Source organism: Desmodus rotundus, chromosome 2, assembly GCF_022682495.2.
Source record: "Desmodus rotundus isolate HL8 chromosome 2, HLdesRot8A.1, whole genome shotgun sequence".
In the NCBI taxonomy this organism is placed as follows: Eukaryota; Metazoa; Chordata; class Mammalia; order Chiroptera; family Phyllostomidae; genus Desmodus; species Desmodus rotundus.
The window spans coordinates 47,320,652-47,333,005 of record NC_071388.1 but is presented as its reverse complement, the minus strand read 5'-3'; the positions used below and the strand labels follow the sequence as shown (position 1 = coordinate 47,333,005).

The window sequence follows — 12,354 nt, the reverse complement described above, 5'->3', positions numbered from 1 at the left end:
TAATTATTTGCCCACATTTCATTTGGAAGAAGTTGTATTTACAAGCACTGAATGACTGTTATCTGAGTTTAGGGAACTGAACATTTTTCAGCATGTCTTACATTCCTGAATGAATCCTATTAATGTAAAAGAACTCTGGACTTAGAACTCTGGTGATGTGGGGGTCTAAGTCCCAAACCTTCCCCTAATGAGCTGCCTACCCCAGGGCAAGGTACCGGAACAACCTGGATCTTAGTTACCTATTGGGAGAGTGATTCTGATAATCGAACATAAGAATGAGTCAATTCTAATTTTCTTCTAGAAATGAAAATGCTCGTCTGCAGAGCTATTTTAAAATGCCATGAGATTACTTTAAAGAAAATAACTTTTTTCTTTACACAGATTTGTCTAGCCAAACCCAGAAATTGAAAATGTTTCAGGCAGCATATAGAGTTTCCTCAGCTGATATAACCTTTCACCTTTGGTTTCATGGACAAGCTTTTGTGAGCATTCTAAAGCCCCTCCTGGGACAAGAAAAACAGTTTTCTTCATGACCCTGGCTTTACAAGGCATTCATTCGCTTATACTCTAGCCGACATTACTACATTTTCATCCACAAATATCAGCAGGATAGTGACTTTTCAACAAGCACTGCCTTAGGGAGAAATACTTGTCATTTTTTAGTCTTCTACCACCTGTCTCACCTCAAAGAATAATAGTTTGTTTTATGCTAGAATTATACACAATTGACTTAAAGTGCTCCATTCAAGGTCAAGAAGATATTTGTGTTATAATGTCAAGTTAAAGTACCTTCTTTCCATTTTAGCATTACATTTTTCTCAAAACCAGATTTTGTTAGATGTAAAATATTGCACTTCTTTTGTAGTTCAAATGACCCTAAAGAGTGAATGTTTGGAGGTAAAGTGCACTCATACCTTGTAATAAACAATATGTAAAAGCAAAGCAATCAACACACACAAACCTAGACAGACAGTAGGCAGATCTTTACCAGAATGTGTTATGTTCTGACGCTAAGTGTCAAGATTCCTCTGAACACCAAGTTTCCATAATCTAGGAGTTTTCTAAAAGCGCCTTCTAACACCAGTCATGGCGGGGGAGACAAATAAATATAAAACTGGCTGATGAGGTGGCCACAATGCCAACAAAAAGCAGACATGGTTTTTGAAAAGCCAGGAAGTGTGAAATGTATTGAAATTAAAACTTGATCCAAATGTAGCTAAATTACTCTGCGTACAGCTCAATTAAGGAAAAATAAAATTCTATGATTTCAGTAAGTAGTCCCTTCTAGTAATAATGACAATTGAACAAAATTATAATCATGAGCATCTCAATTCTGAAATAAACCTACATCACTTTACATACCAAAGAAGCACTGGGCTTAGCAGAAAAGGGGAAGATGTGATTTCAATATTCAGTGATTCTTGACCCAGATAAAAGAAAAAATATAGAGTTTCAGTTTCTTTAAAGTGAACCAGGACTTATTAAAGTTGGAACAAACTATGTTTGAGGACATTTTCAATCTATAGCAATCCCTGTTTTGATAACTTATTTAGCAAACATAATAACATTAAGTGAAGAAAGGACACAGTAATGAAAATTTTTAGTGAAGTTTAAAAACCATTTATATGGAAAGCATACCACGGTGACTTTAGGAGCTCATCAATAATGCTTTGTTGGTTTTTAAAGTGAGTCTAAAGCATTTAAAAATAATTTTGATATCAGAAATTATGAATTAAAACAATGGGATGATCAAATGTGATGAACATTATTTTTATTTTTTATTTCTATGTTTTCTTTCTCTTTTTTTTGTTGTTGTTCAAGTATAGTTGTCTCCCTTTTCCCCTCACCACTCCACGCCCCCCCACATGTTATCACAGGGAATAGCTTTGCTCACCATGATTTGAAACTTAAGACATCTCAATCTCAATAAAATAATTGTGACTATCCAGATTATTTAAAAATTGGCTTATAGTCTTTTAGGGAACAAGGGGAGTGCGGCAGGGAAGGAGAGCGCCGAGCCTAAGTGCTCTGAGCCTCCCCCAGGCTGGAATATTGTAAATAAAGACCTGTTCCTTCCAAAACAATTATTTATTTAAAAATATGAAACATGTGGAACACCCATATTCCGTCCTCTAATACTCACAAGAGTGTTTGTTAGGTATTCCTATCGCTTCTCTTTTGAACACTCCGAGTCAGTACTAAGTTCCTTACAGTGTTCGAGTGTTGGCATGTATTTACTCATTTAATCCTCCTGAGCAGGGGGGCATTATTCTCCCATATTTTACACATATTTTATAGATGAGGAAACTGAAGCACCTCAAGATTAGGTAACTAGCTCAGGGTAGTAAGTGACAGAGCCCAAACCTGAAAACCAGTAAATCTGGTTGTAGAACCCGCTTTCTTAAGTAAATCGGAGTCACTCAGATTTCTGCCTAAAGTTTTTTTCTTTCCTAAAAGTTACACTCAATGCAAGCATTCCTTTTTTATACCTAAAGAAAATGTTTTCTATTTATTAAAGACAGGATATCAAACTTTAACTGCTCCTGGAATGAGAGTAGTTACAAAGAGTCAGAGACCAAGCTCCTTGGAGCTACCACCACCTGGAACGCATTGCAGACCCGGTCACGTCGTTCCCACGCTGCAGGGACTGGAGTGTGTTCCAATTCTCTCAGAATAAAGGCTGCAAGTCTTTAACATGGCTACTTGAAACTTTCTTTTGCTCACTAAAGACCAAAAAGCCATTTCTTCAGTTTTTCAAAAGCAAAAAGCTCGTTCAGTCCTCAAGCTTTTTGCACGTGTAAGTTTTTCCCACCCCTTTTGTAACTTTTAGCTTCAACAGCATCTCTCAGGGAAAGCCTCCTTTAACCAGTTATGTGTTCTTCGTTTAACACTGCCATAACACTCTAATTTTCCCTTTGCGTCATATAATTATAATTACAATTAATTATTTGTATTAATAATTTTTAATGTTGGATTTCTCTGCTAGACCATAAATTTATGAGAATGAATTTATCTGGCGTGTTCAGTGTTGAGTCTCATATCTGGAACAGTGTCTGAAACATAGTAGGTGCTCAGGAAATATTTATTAAAAGAATAAGGCAAAACCTTTCAAAATAAAAACCCCTTGCACAAAGTATCCCTTTTCCTCTAACACAGCTAGGTATTGATTTTTAGGCTGAAGTCTGTCTCCAAACTGGATTCACCTCTTTATAAATTACTGCCAGGTGAAGGTTATGGTGCATCTCCAAATAATCTCTGTGACCTTTACCTTGTGTTGTGCTTTGTTTTCGTAGGTGGGAATTGTGCTTTTAGCTTCAGCTTTTACGGGAACTAGTAGCAGAATAGCCAGTCCTGTCACTCACAAGGCAGTGACTAATACTCAATAGCTCACACCTAGCTGGGAAGTTTATTAATGAGCTTCTACTTCCTTAAAACAAATACATTCACATTTTTGTGCCAAAGTGGTGTTTTTTACTTGGTGGTCTAGAATTTGTTCTGATAGATGGGCCACAAAATTGGTCCCTCTCTCTTTAAATTCCATGATTTTCTGCCCAGTTATCCAGAATGCATTTTCGAATAATGCCATAATTAAGGGCTTACAAATGTATGTTTTGAGGAACTAAGATTGTAGTTTACCAAACCTAAAGATCATTTCTTACAAATGGTCTGAGTCCATGACTTCGTTTTCCAGACTGGAAAGCAGACACTCAGAGGTTGAAAAATGGAAAACTAATGAAACAAGGAGTATTTTTCTCAGTCGTACTATTCCACACATATTCAAATGAGGAACACTGTTTCAAGTGTTCTAATTTGCTTTTGCTTGTCAAGTTCTTCCTGATTGATACATTTGTCACGATATTTGAGATAATTAAAGATTTTAGTTATTTACTATGCTTTGTAACTAGGCATGGTGACTTATGAAACATCGGGCTATTCCCTTTAAGCTGTCACTTTTAAGAGCAAAATAAAGACGAAGTCTCCAGCTATGCAGAAGAATGCTTTGAAGGATACCCTCTATTCGTTTCACTCTGTTTATCCCATTAGAGAAGTAACAATCAATCAACCAGCTTAGTAATTACAACAGCTTATTAGTGTCTTATTTGAACAGAAAAAAATTGTGACACCACTTGTAAGAGCAAAATGACAAAGATTTCTCAGACATCCTTTAGTAGTAGCCATAGAAAGCAAAAAGGGGAATGTGTTTGCATATCATCAAGCTTACTCATCCATTTCGCCTTCATCTCTGGTGATGATGGAGAGACATGGAGGAGACAAAATGAATCTAGGGAACAGTGTGGAAGCAAGTAAACACTTTTGAAAAGAGACTGCAAAGCCAGATAAAAATCTGATTTGTTCAGGGTTTTGGTGTTTTTTTTTTAAATCAAAAGCACTCTCTGTCTTCATGAGTAATCAATTAAGTAAAAGCAGCACACACTTCACACTGTTTACTTCTGTTAGAGTACATGTCCTTCCTTAGGAAACTGCCCTGTCTTTTGAAAACATTTTTGCCACTTGAAATATAATTGAAATAAATAACTCTCTGGGCTCATACACACACACACACGACTAGCAAGATGTCAAGGAAAACCATATGATTCATAATATACAATGTGTGCGATTGCATGGATTTTTGCACAGGTCAGTTACAAAGAGCTAGTTCTGTCAGTGTACATAAATATGCCACGTTGTTATGTGAAGATATCCTTTCCAGCATACCACGTACCCTCTGCCCTCCAAGAGTCTTCAATCTATAGATGGGGAGAAGGTATCTCATGCACATGGAGAGTAATGAGAGAGGAGCAGAGAAGCACAGGAGTTCAGAAGAAGAAGAGGTTATTCTGAATGGGGTGGGGAAGTCTGAGAAATTTTAAATGGAAAGCAGCCTCCAGCAGAGACTTAAAAACTGTAAAGGATTTGTCCTGGAGGTAAAAAATTGGGCAGTGGTGTTGGACAGCAGAAATAGGTCAGGAAAAATATCTTCCCTAAAATCTCACTGTTTAGATTTTTAGCCTTTCAAGCTTGTCGTGATTGTCTATTGCAATAATTTCCCAGGCCTGAGGCTTACAAAGGTTGTTCTGCTTCACCCAGTGAAACCACTCTCTGCGTCTGTCTTCTAGAGTCTTCAAACTTAGTCTGCTGACAGAGTCTCACATGGTCTATTTAAAAGTAATCAAGCCATTCCCAAAACATCTGATGTTGCCCTTTGAGAGGGTAATGGTTTTCCTTTAAATTCTGACTCCATCAATAGAGTGACACTAATCCAGACTGATTTGAGTAAACAGGGCATATTGCTCATTGTCTCTGTGATCTGAGAAAGAATAAACCTGAGGAAGATCGCTGCCTGGATTGGAAATGGCCCCTTTGGGTGTTTTGTGCAAGCTTAAAAGGAAAAAGAAAATGCCTGTACTGAGATCTTTCCAAGGCAAGCTCACTTTGGGGAGGGGGGTAATTCTCAGAGGGGTATTATGTTAAACTGCACCTATTAGTGGCTTTAGCACCAATAAGAAAGTAGAACAATTTCTTTTGTAGTGTTTCCAGAAGAGCTGACGAGAGTGTTTCATAAATTTCCGCCTCCGGCAACACACCATATAGTTTGACTCAAATTCAGCTTTCACAAGAATTTTCTTTTCCCATTCAGAAACACAGACAAGATGCAATTCAGATCACAACTTTTGCGTGAGATACCAGTTTACACTCTACACACATCCACTAACATTCCACACGTTTCATTCTTGCCAGTTATTTCCTCACCTAGAACCCACATGGCCCTTTACGCTTACCATCAGTCACTGAATTTTTGGCAGGCGAACAGTATCCTGTGAAGCCATCTTAGCTTAAACCTATACGACAGTACTATTGTACCCTGTCCTTGGAAAAGAAAGTTAGTGTGTATAAAGTCAGTCATTGTCAAACATGAAATAGGAAACTTTCCTTTTTGTTGTTGTTGCAAAAGTTGGAAAGGAATGTTTTGGGTTTTTTTTTTTTAACAGTATAGATGTGTTATATTATCAGTTCAAAGAAGAAAACCAAATGTGGGGAAGTATTAAGTACTGTCTTTGAAAAGACTTGACAGACACTTCATTGAACTTATCTCTGCAAAGGAGGTTGTATAGCAATGTGGTAGTTTGTGGAAATTCATTGTTTCCCGTCATGCTTTCACGGAGTTAAACTCAGGACAATCACATGCTACCGCTGGATGATTTCCCAAAGACAGTCTACACGAGTGGAGGGCTCAGTGGGAAAGGAAGAGAAAGGAATGAGCTACAAGCTTCCACATCCCCTTATTTATCCTAGAGCCCAGTTCTTCCTCCCACCTACTCCTAAGGCCTTTAAATCAAGTCACTGAGTTTCTTCCCCCAGAACCTACCTTCGCCTACCCCACTATTATCTCTTTAATTGCCCACATTTTCTTCCTGGGTGGAATGGAAGTAATGAAGGAGGTAGGTTGTGGAAGGAGAGTATATTAATATGAGTAAACACATGTCTTTGTCCAATATTTCTGTTCAAATTTTAAATGCAAATGTGTGTCCTTAAACAAAATGAAATGTGAAAAATTTATGGCAAAGATTTCTGTTCGAAATACCAAGATCTTGATTTTTATTGTTGGGGTTTTTTGGTTGTTGTTGTTATTGTTTGATTTCAGGGGTTGTTTGTTTCTTAAATGGAACATCCACATTTGCTTCAGCTCTATCATTTCCCAATGAGAATTGGGAATTCCCATTCTTGGACAAATGTCATACTTGGGGTATTGTCTCACATTTCGCTCCAGGATTGCTATTTGCATTTCGAGCAAGTGTCCAGAGAACAAGGTTTTCTTGTCCTGATTCTAAGATGAACACTTAATAAAGTTGATCCTAATTAACATAGAGAATCAGTCTGGACTTTGTTCCCAGCTTTGATTAACTTTAAAATGTGATTACTGAACCCCTAAATGGGTAAGGCACCTTATCCGCCTAAGGAATGAGAACAGGAAACCCTCACTTCACCTAGCGCAAGCAATCCTTTGGGCTATTTGCCCCCTCCCTGCATAATGCCACTTACCATGCCTGCAGCACACAGACAAAGTTTTGAATCTCGAATTCTGAACACTATCCATGCTTTTGAAATATGCATGGGTTCTAGCTTCTAGTGAGATAAAAGCCCGTATCATCTCTTGTTGCTATTTCTACAAAATCTTTCCATTTTGACCTACGTAATGAATACAGATCAGTGTTTAAATCAACATTCTCTTTCCAAGTCAATATATCATGCTCTTTTATCTGGTCATGTGTTGTTCTCCTTGTACTTTTATTTATTTTCTACCGTCTACACAGAATGACCTTCCTCCTTTGACCCTAGGCTAAATTCTGATCCTCAAACTATGTGAAGTATGACCTTCGTCATGAACAGTATGAAGCCACTTCACTGTCTTTGAGACCTTCTGGTGTCTCTTTACATTCCATTTTATACTGGAGTCATTTATGAAGGCTTATGTGCCCTCTAGGATTGTGAATTCTTAGGGACCAGTGACTGCAACTTAGTAATTTCTGCTTTCCTCATGTTGCCTACCACCATGACTATACTTAATTAGCTTCGTAAACACTGGGTTGTAAGGAAATGCTTCTTTTTGTGGGGGAAATCATCTAAATAGTTTGGGGTTTGGATATCAAAATCACTCTATCTGGTTTACAGTAGTATAAGTTTACAAACTTAACTACTTTATCATGTTGGAGTCAGGGGTTGCGAAAATAATAAACGAGAGAGTGAGGTCTTTGTTTATAGGATGACCATATACTTTGTCTTCTCACTGGAATACATTTGAAAGTGCAAGTGGTGCTATTAATAATTATATTTGAATAGAACATAATTACATAAGGACAAACCAAAACTAGCAGTTCCCCGCTTATCTATGGCAGGGGCCACAACCATTAAAGAGACCTGGAGGCAGAGAACACACAAGTCACATGAGAGTTTAGAAACAATCCATTTTTACCCTTCCAAAGGTCAAAAAGAAGCAATGGATATTCTTGCAAAACAGGCAGCTGAAGTGCAACACAGAGAAAAGGGTTTCATACTGTAGGCAGCCCTAAGCAAAGCCATTTTTTTCTCCCAAGTGCAGCCTACAGATCCCATTACACCACTCCTCCATTCAGAATCCTTCCAGGGCTTATCACTGCCTCTATACTAAATGTGTTATGGCCCTCTGTGAGCCATTCCGTCTTACATTTCCAACTTTATTTCCCACTTCTTTCATGCTTTCAATTCTTTCTGAACTTTTTGAGAATTCTGAGTACACCAGCATTCACTCCACCTCTGTTCTGCCGAGGCTTGTTTCTTCACCTGAAATTCTCCTTCCCTCTTCTCTTTCTAGGACTTAGAAAGCTCTACCTGTCTTTCCAAGTACAGCTGCATCCTGCATATACATGTTGACTTCCTCGATCTTCCTGCTTCAAGGTACTCTCTTTCTGTGACCTTTACACTATTTTGCTCACACTTCTCATATGACACTGAATACATATTCTCTGTTATGTATGTATATTGTCATTCCCCCTATAAACTGTTTACTTTCATTGCAGGATTTGTTTCTTACTCATTTTTACAGCCATAGAGCTAGCATCCTATATAACTGATGCTCAGTAAACATTGATTTAAAAAGAGTAAGTCACTCCTTCTTCTAACCTCAGTTTCTTCTCTTCCATACTATTACTCATGAATATCACAACCTAACTGAAAGATAGAATTGAAAAGTATAAAATGTTTAGAAAAATAGTACACAAATAAGCCACTGCTTACTATTTTCTTCTGCCTGTTTATTTCAATATATTTTCTTCCAAAACCAAAATTCACTCCCTACTAAATATCCTTCACAAGCAACCCAGTCCACTAAATGGACACTGAAAAATAATGATATATCAGTGTTAGGACTTTTTTTCCCCCTCATCATACATTTGAAAGAAAATTGAGCCCATTGGGCTTGGAGAATTTTTATTTTCACAATAGTAAGACTTTTATGGAAATAGCCCAGTTACTTTTCACTGAGATGTCTTTTAGGCATCTGTGCTGGCTCTTCCTTATTTATTGACATAAAAAAATTAGAAGTTAAACATGTACTCAACAGGGGAAAAAAGCTTAACTTGAAACATTACCATGCAGGAAGGACTTTTTACCAGTCCCCCTCTATCCCATCAGCTCAGGTCCCCCCAAAGGAGTCACGCCAGCTCACAGAAAGCTTGAGTACACTTGTAGTCATATATTTCTCAACAGTTCGACCCATATCCTTCCCTGAAGGTCACATAGATCCCGTAACCTCAGATGTATGCTCTCTTAATAGGAAAAACATAGGATCTAAATTGTACATATTCTCATTATCTAAGAAAACTTTCACAGCTTTGCTTTCAGAAAATGTATGATAGGATGAAAGAACACCCAGTGTATTTCGGGTTGCTCTGGCTAACCCAGGCATTCATTCACGCTTCCTACTGTACTCTCCACGCCCCCGTTGAGGATCACTGCTCTTCTAAGAAACAAACCAAACCAAACATGCTTTTTCCTTATCTAGAGAAAGGATAAGTGATTTATTACCACCACTCATTTCTCCAATAGTAGTGAAGGAACGTATGAGCTATGATCTGTGATCTAAGATCTTTCTCCTAGTCCCCTCTGGGCTTGAGGGCAACCGATTGTAAAACAAGAAGTGCAATCTAAGACGGAGACATGGAGTGAGAAACACAGCCTGGCTGACACCTGAATTAAACCTGCAGCCTTTGCTCCTTACCGACTGTGCTTATACTTAAGGTGTTAAACATGTCAGGGGTAGAGCATGGACAAGCTTAAGATAATGCATTTATTAAGAGAAAAATGACTCCCATGTGGAAAATAAGATGCAGCCCTTGGAATTAGTACTGAGACAGGAAAGACTATTTCCTTTGGCCATGCAGGCCCTGAGGACAACTATGGCAATGACCTGGACTTCAAGAGCTTATATTCCTGCCTCAGCATTTTCTTTTTGTTCTCTAGATTTGTGCATTTGTTCTCTAGATTGGAGCATCTACTTCCACAACAGTCATTTTTAGATATCTCTTTCCTTGATAGTAAAGAGAAGAAGGTTAGGTAAATGGGACACATTTCTAAACCTATATAGCTCTCTCAACTACAGAAAGAAAAATTATTAAACTCATTTTATAAAGAGAGGTGTTTCAATATACAAGCCTTGAAGTCCAGTTTAGTTTTAGAATAGTGTAACCCATTCCTCAAAGTACCATTCTCTCATCCCCTAGGACCCCAGATAGGGATTTTAAAAAATAAAAATGTCCTTCTAATGAGGAGTTTGAGTCTCTCTCTCTCTCTCCCCTCTTTCTCTCTTTCTCTCTCTTACACACACACACGAGTTTATTGGCAGAAAGTTGAGCTAAAACTTAATCTGTCAAGAATTTCCTTTCTTTTGAGCCTCTCTCTCAAAGCCTGAGACCAGTACCAGAGGCTGTGTCATTCCAAGTCTGGCACAATGGTGCGGGGATTGCTTGAGGCCTCTCCATTGTAACCCAAGGGTGGAACCTTAAGCCTTGCCTGTCACATCCTGCCCATGCTCTCTTCCCTTCCTGTTCATTAACAGCTTCCCAAGGTCCAATTCTGCTTGAGGGGAAGGAACTGGAAATTTGGGGAAAATGGTATACTGTGTTCTTATATTATTTTTGAGTTATCAACCCAAAGAAGTTATTAGCAAATAAATTTAAAAATTACTTGAAGTTTGAGAATGGGTTATAGTTTTAAAATAATATTGACTCTCATGGGGCACTATATGCTTTTTTATTCCTTTTTTTTCCTGCCATAGTTCTGTTTTTATTTCAGCAAGGTAACATCATCATTTGTCTTTCCAATCACAGGTGGCTCCATTACCCAGGAGGCCTATTATTTTTTTTGAGTTATACCAACCTGCTTCCAGACACCCGTCACTACATCTGTGTCCTCTATATTTAGTGCATGCCTTTTTATTCTTCATGGGCCCAATTTTTAGCAATTCCTCTGTGATAATAGCAGATTGCTCTTTCTGTATTGACAATTACTGATAAACATTGCTTTAAGGTGAGTCCTAAAATGTTACAACTTTGAGTGAAGTTTCAGGAGTCCCAGAGCCACGTACTCCCAGGCACTTCATGTACTCAGATGTAGAACTGCACTTTTACAGAGGTTAAACACAACCCTATACAGAAAAAGAAAGCTGTTCATGAGAATAGAATGCAAATCAAGTCATGAAGATAATGCCTAGTACATGGACTGGCAGAAGGATATGACATTCACAGTGACAATACACAAAAAGAGGCAGGGAGAGAAATCCAGCCATATTTATTCATAGATATTTTCTATGTACATTAGCAACATTCCAACAGAAAACAGACAACCGGTACCTTTTGAGCACCTGACCGCATATTCCCCTAAAGTTTTAAAAGCGCAAACCCATGTATAGGTATGTTCTTTCACCATACGGATGTCATACTCTCACCTATAGCACAACTCTGCCTCCAGTAAAGGCAATAATTCCCACGGATAACCTCTAGTCACAGCATTTACACAGGGCTTTTTTTCCTTTCGGGAGAAATAATCATTTCTTTTCACTTTTCGTCAACTTCATTCTTTTCTTATAGACATCGCTAAACCAACATTTGCTTCTACCCCATTATGCTCAGCCACACAGAGTCAAACCCCAGCCTGCTTCTACATACTGGTCGTAAAATAGCTCATGAACAAACACAAAGTCAGATATGGTAAGACTGATAGATTTTTTATTTAATGATTAAAACTGGACCACATTGGATCAAATACAAACAAGGTAATTTTAAAAGTTACCTCTGTTTTTAAAAATCGTTTTGGTAACCTTTTAAGTTAACTTTCAATGTTAAAGTAAAACAAGAAACTCAAGTTTCTCCACCGAGGACAAGCAAGCCTGCTGAATGCTTTAAAGGAAAAGAGGCGCTTCCTTTTCCTTCGTTAGATAACTTGATATTTCCCCTGTCATAGTTACACAGGCCGGGTGTCTAGACAATGGCATGGTCGATCGGACAGCGCAAGCCCTGCTCTGCTGCCTTCGCCAGATTCTTCCCTTTGCCGTCCACACCAGAGCACCCCGCATTGCATTTTGTTTTAAAGTTTCAGGAGCTCAGTTTCAGCACTCTAGTCTACTTTTCCAAGCATTCGCCTGCAAGCATTTTCATCAGAAACACTGAACTCGCTCTCTTCACACAGCAACCCCCCCCCCCATGTGATTAGTGTCAACACAGCTGCCCTATTCTGAGGAATGTAAACTAATATTGTTGTTAGACCTCCCTCAACCTTAGGAAACTTCCTCAAAGCCTTACAGTCTCTTCAGGAGGTTTTTTT

The 12,354-nt window shown here is 38.3% G+C and overlaps 1 protein-coding gene across 10 annotated transcripts in view; it reads right to left on the bottom strand.

Moving 5' to 3' along the window:
* Positions 1-12,354, bottom strand: part of TP63 (tumor protein p63) — a 230,171-nt gene that overhangs the window by 79,067 nt on the left and 138,750 nt on the right. The window lies entirely within an intron of this gene.